The following is an 11,397-nucleotide window of genomic DNA, read 5'->3' as shown; positions in this document are numbered from 1 at the left end:
CATGGGCCGCTTATGCAGCTACCGCTCGGCTTGGCTCAGCTTGGCTCGGCAATTAATGGCGCGTTTTAGCCATATAAAGTCAGGTCTGAGTCTGGGCCTAAGTTCCAGCCCCTGTTTAAGCCCCAATCTTGACGTCAAACGTCAAACGGAGGCCGACTACGATGATGATAATAATGATGACGATGCCAGATGACGACAGTGTGAGAGCTTTTGCCTGTCCTCCGATCGACCGGGGTTAATATAACTCAATTAGCTGCAAGTTGGGGCCGATAAATCAATGAGACCGATAACCAGAGTGGGTCATCCAAGCGGTGAGGAGGTAATGGTTGACTGGCGGAGCAGATTCCCTGCGGTTTGGCACCTGGCTGCGACTCGTCCACTGATGATTTGCGTGCCGCGCTGCCATTTCTCAGGATCGCATTTAACATCCGGTCCTGCCAAAACTCCCACTCCCGACTCCAACTTAATTGAAACATTTTTGCGTAAGCGGTCAGACAACTTAAAGGGGGGAGCTGCGGCACAGGTTCGTCGGACAGGCTGCCCATCGATGGAGGATAGAGGGGACATGGCACCTCGCCCACGCACCATTTTGTAGAGGAGACTCCTGTCCTGCAACTCTGCCACGGCTTGTCACAAATTGAAAGCTACAAGCGGCAAGTACACGATTTATGTGGGCCGAATGGGTTGGGGGAAACTATTGCACGGGGGAGGGGGTGTACAGATGGTGCAGATACACTAGAAAAATATTTGTATCATGTAGCAAATTGCACTAGAAGAGTTAACTCATTTGAAAATTGTGCTTAGGAATGATATTTATTTATTTAAAGGTCTGTTATCAATCTAAATTCAAGTTGCTTATCAACTTTCATTTGATTTTCCTTGACAGATATTTTTTCTCAGTGCATAGGATCCGTTCTGTGGCCAAGAGCTTGTTGGTTGGAACTCGCAGTTCGGCGCTCTTAGCTTCGAACTGAAGTTAATCCAGCGACATGGCCATGAACGCCGCCAGTTTATGGCATTTTAATGGTCACTTAATTTTGTTTATGTTTAATGGGCGCGCCCCTGTCAGCTGTCCCCCCTGCGCCCCTCCCCCATGCCTTTTGGGCACCCCGCCCCCGGAGATATATTGATTGCCGATTAACCGAAACGATCCGATGGAGACGCCATTGTTTGCCAAATTGCGCATAATTTCAGCTAGCTTTCGCAGCAGCGCAGGAGCAGTGGCACAAAAATATTTGACCAAAAGCCTGTGCAATTTTAATCAGCTTGGCGTCCCAAGGAGGAGCATCCCATTCCCACAGACGCCAATCGCCATGGTACCCATGGCCATTGGCCGATCTAAGGCTGAATGGCTGAATGGTTGAATTAACAAAATCATAAAGCAAATAGTCCGACCATATCGGGGCAATCCCGAGGGTGAGCTGCGGTCGGGACACTCTAATGATGATGAGCGCATCGCTTTTTCAAGCAAATTGCAGCCACATTTCCTTTGTCGGCTCTCGCACCTCGAGATCCCAGTTCCTGGTCTTCCACTCTGCCACTTGGGCTCTTAACCCTCTGCATACCCAGGTGACACATGTGTAACATTCCGAAGGATTATGGGGAATACTTGAATACCACCTGCAGACTTCACTTATTGCCATCGATTTGGTGTGAGTTCGTAGTTAAGTACGAATGAACGTGGATATTGGCATTCTTATATCAATTTATATAATTAAAAGTTTAAGTTGATTGCACTTTAAACTAATCATTCTTGTCCTTTTAAAATTGTTTGTTTAAAAAGTACCTAAAAAGGTTAATGTCCTTAAAGAATTAAGCAAATGATACTTTAGCTTGGATCTAAAAGTTAAATACTGTATTACTTATTCACTGGCCAAAACTAAAAGTTATCAGTGGGTTAAGCTGACCATTGTCCGTGGAAACCACCGCCCGCTACCCACTCTCCCCTCGCCCACCCCTCGAATCGTAATGATTTATTGGCCGCAATTTCAGCGACATTTTATTGCATTTTAATTAGCGTAATTTCAATTCTTGCCGCCGTCGCCTCTGCCGGGCAAAACTTTTGATAGAACTTTCCGAGCTTCGGGGGAAATTAGAGAGGCGATTAAGGTGGGGATTACGATTATGGGGCCAGGAGGAGCAAGGCAAAGGGGTAGGGGGGCTCCTCCAGTGAAACTCAAGTGCTCATTAAATTTGATTTAACCGCCTGTCACTCGCCGCACCCACGCCCTTTATTTTCCCCCAGCTCGCGTGTCGTCGCTCGACGCCCACAAATAGTTCATAAATCCGCAAGATTTAATAACTCATAAATGCATGTAGATGCAACAAACGACGAGCAACAACAAAGCCCGTACAATGTGCCACATATTTTGAATGTCGCATAAAGAGCTCTACGCCACTAAAATCAGGAGAAGTCAGCATCTGCACACATGAGGGAAAAATGTGAAGTCGAAGCTTGAGATACCCTAGAAAATATTAATATGTTAAATATAATATTATAGCAGCTTGAATTATTATTACCTTTTCAACCAAGTTCCTCAAACTAAAATCTTATATTTTATAACGGATAGTTAAGTAATCATAAAATCAGTAATTGATTTTTTCGTACTAATGTAATAATTTTTGGAGTTATGGAATGTTTGTATAAAATTTAAAGATATATATATTCTTTATTTTCAAAATGCCTTGACTCTTTATGCAGGGCATAAGATCTTAAGTGGAAAATTGGTAAAGAAAATGTCTCACACCGAATTTTGAGGCAGATACCAACTACGAAATCATTTACCATCGAGAAGCAACTTCCCACGAGGAATGTCCTTCCTATAGAATAATTCATAAAATCGCAGCTAAATAAATAAAATCCGATGCACCGAGGTAAATGATTTCGCCAGCGAAGTCATCTTTCTTCGCAGCGCTGGCAAAACGATGACAAATTGCTTGAAATAATATAAATTTTGCAGCCAAGACAGTAAAAACTGTCTGCACGGCTGTCCCTCTGTCCGTCTGTCTGTCTGGGCTTTTGGGTCCCCAAGAGCAGCTCGGGCTCCATATGAAATAGCTGGAGTTGGAGCTGGAGTCACACTTTGGAGCTGGTGTTTTGGCATGGGAGTCTGGCTGGCGAGTAAACTGTTGTTTTTCACGACGACGCGTGTCACATTGTCCACCCACAAGAGCAGACGACAGGCCAGACTGTAAATCCGGATGTGGAGATTGGCGGAGTGGGGAGTGGAGGAGCTGGGGAAATTTGCATAATTCGTTGGGAATTGCGTCTGGGGAATAGCACACCCACGCCTCCTCCGCGGGGCAGACTCCAAAATAACGCCCTCACTTTTAACCATTTCCTACAAGGGCCAGCTTTTACATCTTGTTATTAGTAAAATCAAATTTGGAGGAAACTTGATCTCTTGTTAAGAAATTTAGCACCTTTCCAATTTAATGGGATTTATAATAGTTTTGGTTTTAATAGCAACTCAATCACGCTATCTTATTTTTATGTTTACTTCGAAATGTTACCAATCATATAATATGTCTAAAATTTACTAATAATCTGTAGTTATTTTAATACAATTTTTTTCTCTTTGTCAAATAACCAAATAGATTTAGAAAACGAATCAGTTTAAAACACATTAATGTACATTACCCTAATGGGTAACAGGGGTTGTTTGGGCCGACAATTGACCACTATTTCCCAAAGATTTTCATGTTTAACCCGTTGCTGCGCCCGCATGTCTCTCTGTTGCGCCAACAATGACAACAAATTGATATCAATGCGATCTGGACTCATTAAGTGGAACAAGCTCATTACTCGCAAACGCAGCCGAAGTGATCAATAATTGTTGGGATTTTCATTTAATTTGTTTGAATTAGCAAGACGGAGGCGGCAATTCCCCAGCCACATGGCGAGCACATCATAAATCTTTGTAAATTTATCGTTATCGCCCAATAAAGTGTCACTGGCGATATAGCACCTCCAACTTATGCAGCTTCAAGCTCCAGTTCCTGGCATCCCGTATGAGTGATAAATCGAGTGCGTCCAGTGCGTTTGAAAATCGCAGGCAATTAAGGAGCCGGAACAGCGCTCCACCAGCAGCTGTCTGGGAACCAGCCCAGTCAAAAGTCGCCACAGAAAACACCTTCTGCCGCATGTGGCCACTGTGCACCGTGGGCCATATCAGCACGGCATCTCTCACTTCGGCGGCGGCGTCCTCTGATTGCAGCGACATGCTCGAAATTACTTTTCTGTGTACAAACTGGCACTCGCTGGCGAGCCAACAATGCCCAGCTCCGCCTGGGATGTGGGAGATTTACGACCTGAGCAGACGCCTAAATGCCCTAAAAAGTATGAACTTCAAGAAAAGTATCTTTAACTTAAGTAGGCATAATATATTTTAAGCTGAATGCATGGCAATTACAATTATTAAGCATATAATTTGGGAATGAATGGGAAAACGAATCTGGGTTGCTTCTGTATAAGCGCTATTCAAATCTTAGTAAACTAATTTCAATATTTTGATATCTTATTTATGTATCTTATGCTAGTATCTGAAAATCCGTTGCTGAATTCAGATAGATTTGAAAAGCATGAACCCAACTCATACCCTTTCCAAATGCACCACTCATCCCAAACGGCTGGCAAATCTCGGTGCTATGCCCATGCCAAATGCCAGTTCAGATATCATTGTCTTACCAACTGCTACACATTTTCACACACTCCTCGAGGATTTGGGCCAAAGGAGTGGCCAAACGGGACGGTGTTGGTGCGGAGACGAAGTGGAGCGGCATCGGCAGCTGCGATAAGCGGGAATTAAATAATTTTACACTCCTCGCGATTATCGGCAGCGATTGGCGATGCCGATTGCCATGCGGATACGATTTGGTATATGCTAACGAGCTGGCCGCCTATAATTGGCCCAAAGGAGCGGAGACTCTTCGCCAAGACGAAGGGGCGGAGGACGTGGCCACGCGCTTTCGATTCGACTCCTTTGGGTTTTGGCCCGCTGGTTGGCCTTTTGGTTGGTCTGCTGCTCGCTGCGTCTCGGGAGTCGAGTAATTGACAAACAATTACCTTTAACGCAGCATTGTTCCCCGGGACTCTTTGATCCATCGGCATTCGTTCGGCATTCTGGCTTTCAAGTTGCGAAAGGAGGCAAACACCTCAATTTTGGTAGCAATACCCACCCCCCTCACCCTCCCTGCTCAGCGCAAACTGCTTTGCCTATGTGGGAGGGGGGTACTCCAAGGAATCAGCGCGGACCCATTGAGCATCGGAAATCGGTAAGCAGCTCCAGCTCCAGCACCCGCACCCACCAACACCTGCCTTTCGGAAACGGGCAACTGCACACAACGGAGATCTCGGCCAGAGCCGGCGACCATAATAATAAATATTTCATGAAGCTGTCAGCAACAAATAATCTAAAAACTGCACCGCACTGGCCAAAAGCCACAAAAGAAGCCGCCAGCCAGTGGACCACGGCCCAAAGTCAAGCTCAAAGGCAGAGCCCAGCCCAAAGATAGTACGAAGTGCACTCGAAAAGATATGAATGTGAATATGAATGATATGAATATATGAAACATTTCTTTGATTTTATTACTAAGCAATCAAATGATTTCTGTAGAAGAGCTATACATTTGCATTGCTATTATTTGAACCTTATATTATCATTATATATCATGGCACTTCTTTTCTCTCAGTGCACCCATCAAAATCAGACTTGAGCTGAGTAGAGCTAGCAGAGCTATTTGCGGCTCACAATGAATACTCGTCGGCTCTTGTGGGTGTTATTTCGACCATTTTTAGAAGTTTTTTTGGGGGGGCAGGTGGTGATGAAGGCTACCGATCGGAATGCAGAGTGCACACACACAAATAAACAATACATTAACTTATAGATAGAAAGAGCAGCGCATTTATTAAACATAAATTCATGGCTATATGGATATGAAAATCGAATTCAACTGAAAGAATCCCCCGGGGTTCTCAAAGATTTCAGTCGAGGATTTGGTCCATTGTAATGTGTCAGGGGACATGGAATTAGAATTTATTATAAAGAGACGTCGATAAGGTAAGTGAACTTATGTCATAGTTTTTGCTAAAAGGTACTTAAATTTAAATAAATTATGCTTGATGCTGCGATTCTATATGAAAATATGCATTCATATAAATGTACCATTTTCACATTAAATAAGAATGCTAAAATACAAAATGCATAACATGTTTGAAACTTAGAAGTATGTATTGGATTTTCGAGATGCTGTTGTAGTAAAAATAATAAATTAATAGACCCTTTATAGCTACATACTTTTTATATGAAGGGCCTAAATAATACTTTAATATTCTCTTAATATGAACCACCAAATTCCCAAGCCTTCCATCGCGGTGAGTCCTCTTGGACAATGATGGATGCACTGACTGCCAGGCAGCAAAGTCCCCGCATCGACTTATAGCCACCTTGTGCCCATCAGCGATCCCGGCCAAACCGTACCGATTTGAGCCTGTTTCAGTGATCTGGAGCAGCCGTCGCCCGGCTCCATGCACCTGTCAATACATTTGACATAAACCGGTCGCCTCTGAGCTTACGCACTGCTGGGAGTTTTGGAGTTTGGAGCTCGGAGTTGGGAGCTTCGGTGTGGAATGGGCAGCTTGCAAGCTTGGGCGGGGGCTCAACTGGGCAGCTGGAGTGGGATTCGATCGGGAATGGTATCGGGGAATGCCTGGCGGACCTGTTGCCGTCATCATCATCATCATCATTATGGCCATCTTGATCGCAGCAGTTGTGGTCGTCATCATTTGATGCGTCAAACATGCGCTCAAACGCCTCGATAGCGACAGCGAGTGCAACTGCAGCAGCCACTGCAACTGCAACTGCGACGCGTTGGCGACTGCAGAAAATTTTTATTATTATTATGACCATTTTAGCTACCAAGCAATGCGTGGAGCAGGCGACCAAGTGGGCCGTTCAATGCACTGAGAGAAACTTAGTCAGAAAAACAAAAAAATGTTTTCAAAAATTTAATAAATAGTGGGTTTAAAATATCGGAAATTACCTTCTAACATATAGCTAAATTCTTTTAATAGTTACATGTTGATATTTCTTATGATTTTTATATACAATGGTTTCTATAATTAACTAAATAAATAAAATTTTCATATTATAAACTAATGCGAATTTTCATTGAATGACATTGACTGATAAATTATTATACTATGGCTTAAACCTTAAACATTTGATTAAGTACCCTATTTCAGATCTCTTTTCACACAATTAAATTTAATTTTCTCATATATTTTTTCGCGTAGTGCATCTTCAATGTCTGAGATGCGTCTGCGCCGGCGCAGCAGTCGGCCAATAAATTGTGACGCTAATGTAAAGTGTGGCAAGCCATTAGTAGAACGAACGGCAGCTCAGTCAGGATCGGTTGTTGAACCCCCGGGACAGCTGACGGTTCTGGATTCTGGATGCTGCATACTGGAACTTGGATACTGGGAGCGGGATCCCATGCTGGAGATCCCATGCTGGCTGTGTGGGAAGAGGCGAGATCTGAGGCGGCTGCCACGCCCTGCAGCAACTGCATATATGTATGTACATGCATACCTGCCCACTAAGTTGGCATTTTTATGGCATCCGCCGCCAACAGATTTCACTTCCAGCGGAAAACGGAAGCGGCCAGTTGGGCTGCACTGCATCGTCGATCGGGTTGGGTGGAGTTGGGTTGGGGCCAATTCAAATCAACTCCCCAGCGGAGACGACTTCCTCAATGATGGCTGCAGTTACTCATACCCTGAATGGGGAGAGTGTTACTTCTAAGCAGGAAACTGTCATAACAACTGTATAAAAATTATCAGAACTTTATATATTATTAATATTAATATCTTAATCTTAATAATATCTTATGTCACTAAATTCAAATATTCCAATCGAACATAAAATGTAAAAAAATATAATAAAAATGTTTTGGCTTATGCAAACTTCGATTTAAGCAACCAAAGTAAATATTAAAGTGTATTAAAAACTTCGTTGTGCTGCTGGAGCCTTCCTTTCTGGTTTTTTGTAGGCGCGCTGTACTCTCGTTTGTGGTTTCGATTTAATAGATTAATTAGAGGCCACACCGGACCAGCGGCCGCCCAGTGATCAACCAAAAGTAGTTGTCGCCGACGGACTTCCGTCAAAAAATATAGAAAGAAAAAAAAAGCAAAAGCGACGTGCAATTGTCACAGCAGCAAATGCAATTCCAGCAAGTTAAAGTTTATAAAGCGCTGAAATCGCAGAGGTCTTCGCCTGCTGCGGTGGCTGTCCAAGTTTTTTTTTTTTGCGCCGACCTCAACTTCAACCTCATCCTCAGATGCAGGAAACCACAAGGCACTTGATGCCAAGCGATGGCGGCGCTGGTGGCGATGCCGCATTTCACTTGGAGGCGGGAAGGCTGCTGCAGCAGGAAAAGCGGGTGGAAAGCCGGGAGAAATGGGGGGCGCACCCAACGAGGACAGAACGTGGTTAGCAAATTTATTATGTAAACGGAAATACGGCATATCCTTGCCCAGGCAATGTCGGCGCCGCAGCAATAGAAATAGTTTCTAGCCCGCTGCTAAAAAAAGCAGGACAAAGGACTCCCGACACTCAGAGATGCCAAGGGTTTTTTTTTATAAAAAAAAGGTACCAAGGAAAAACTATAGAAATTAAATGAATCTAAAGGCTTGAAGAGGAACAACAAATAAAATATTAAATGTAAAATTAAATGACTTGTGAAAGTATCATTAATATTTTATAGAGATGTGATGCATGAACTTAGTTTATAAATAAGGCAGCCTTGTACATGATTTTAATATATTTATTATTATTATTCGATTATTAAAATATTTTTAAGCATTTTTATTTTTGTAAGTATAGGCCATTTTTATAGATATTTTTTTAAAATTTTTACCACTTATACATTATGAATGTCGCCAAGTGCCCATCACTGGACGCCAGAAGGCGAAGGAGCCTGCTCGTAAATCGCATAAATTGTATAATTCTGTGCACTCCGTTGCTGTTGTTCTTGTTGCATGTTTGTTGCTTCGTTTTGCTTTGTTTTGTTTCGCTGCCTGTTTGCTGCATTTTGTTGCCAAATTGCGTTTGTAGGTGACTCCATGTCCTTTATCTCCGCCCAGCTCCTTCCGTCTTCAAGTGAAACCGTATGCTGCCAAAAGGAAAAAGGGGGCGGCAAAGTTGCCCGGCCCGATGATAGGGGCGTGGCATTAGTGGGATTAGTGAATTAACGACAGATTGCGACACCTGCGCCAGGAGTCAGCAAGTTTGGAAAGTCCTGTCGGATTGAATCCCATTTGCCGGCTCAATTAACAGTAACTTAAGGGAATCGGGTTCATTTAAATTCATGAAGTTTCCTTGCCACGTGGTCACGAGTTTTCCCCGGCAAAGGGAAAAAAATGGGCAGGGCAAAGGGGGCGAACAGGACAATGACAGTAGACAGGACGAACGAGCGTTGACCACAACAGCCGCAGGATAACGTACGAAAAAAAAAAATAGAATTGGGAAACAGGGAAAGGAAAACAATTTTATGGAGGAGAAACACGAAAAAATTGTGCAATTGCGAAACAAAAATTAAGTGAAGGCAGAACGAAAATAAGTGCATTTTGATTTGGTCTATGGATTTTCGAGTTAGTCCTTAAAATTGCTTCAATTGGAATACGAAATGAAAAAAAGGCAATACCAACACATTCAAAATTTAAATTTGCACAGCTTGCATTTATAAAGATTCTCAGCAAATCAAAAGGGGATCTTAAAAACTCAAAATATTCCGGATATTTAAACCACAGGGCTTAACAATTTCATGTTGCTAAAAATATTTGGTTTAAGCAACGTTATTTCGTTAAATTACACAAACGTTAAATAATGCAGATTTATAACAAACACACTTCAAATATTTTCCTATTTGATTGTACAAATTTAAAATCATAGAAATGCAATACAACATATTTGTATTGAGGCATTTAACGTATACTTAATATTTTAAAGTTGTTTCATTGTGTGTATGAACTTGCCGTTCTAGTTGCCCGCTTCAATACCCAGAGGTCCTGGAGTTCCTGGAGGACCATTGCCATCGCCTCCTGTCCACATTTGATTTCATTGCTCTCTATCTGGTTGAGGTCATACGAACGCATCAAATAGGCAAAGTTTTTTGGTAGCCAGAGCGACGCCTCGTGCCAAATTTATGACATTGAATTTATGTGCAGCAAGGCGTGCCGCTCCTCCAGCCGAAAAGTGGGCGGGGCTGGACGAGGAAGTCGGGCAGGAGCAGTCGATCGATTTGGCAGAATTAACATCTAAACAAGTGTCGCCCAGCGGAGCTGTGGAAGATGCCCGAGGAGACCGAAGAAGCCGATGAAAAAAGCGCGTTAAACTGCTTAACACTTCTGCATGGTCACCCAAAAGAAAATGGAAATGAAAACGGCAATGGAAATGGAAACTGAGGCCATAACTCATGCGACACGATGCCGGGGCAAATTGTCTAAGAAAAGCCAAAAAAGGAAATGGCAATGCATTAAGAAATAAGCAATTTGCCTCAGTCGCAAGCAAAAAGAGCCAAGCAGCAAAAGGAATCGCCGAAGGAGCCAATTGGGGGCGGAGTACTCCCCCCGAAATGGTTAAGGCGAGCCAAGGACACCAAGGAATCCCCAAACCCCATGTGCTCCATGCTCCATGCTCCATGCTAAGTAGTTGCATTAAAAGCTTACAACAAAACCTGCGACAGACAACAGGACAAGAAACAAATTTTGGGTAACTCGCTGCGCCTGGGTCATAAAGTCATGCCCTCCGACCTGCCCGAAAGTCCTCCTGGCACTCCCCCCCTTTGCCAGTGTATCCTCACCGAATTTTCCTGGCAGCGACTCAAAAATGTGCGACTCTCTGGGCGGCGTTGGGGTTTCGAGAGTGTAAATCATGCGGACTTGCATGCAGAGTTCAAATGCTTAAAGATAATTTAAGATTAATTTAAGTTTATTTATGCTGAGATACATATAGACTCTAATTGTGACTATGAAAAACTTGTTAGGTTACTACATTTTCAAATAAACATAGATGTTCTACTTGTTAAGAATTTTATAGGAAAAATAACGGTATAAAGTCTTTTTATCGCCAACAAAAACAAAAAACAGTGACTAAATTCTCATATAAGAGTGCCGTAAGTTCTAAAAACGAAATAAGCAGCAGAATATTAACAAATTTTTATTTTTATATATTTATTTTTTAGTACTGGATCTTGAAATATACATGAGCGCCCTCCAGCGGCTATTATGTAAACTGATTATAAATGTTCGCGTGAAAAGCGAAAGAGGGCGCCGCAACAACAACCAAAAAAGCAAGTAAAAGCTCCGCATTAGCGGAGACTCCCACCCATAAAAGCAAC

The sequence above is a fragment of the Drosophila simulans genome, chromosome 3L (assembly GCF_016746395.2).
Source record: "Drosophila simulans strain w501 chromosome 3L, Prin_Dsim_3.1, whole genome shotgun sequence".
Taxonomy (NCBI): domain Eukaryota; kingdom Metazoa; phylum Arthropoda; class Insecta; order Diptera; family Drosophilidae; genus Drosophila; species Drosophila simulans.
Note: the sequence above shows the minus strand (reverse complement) of the source record.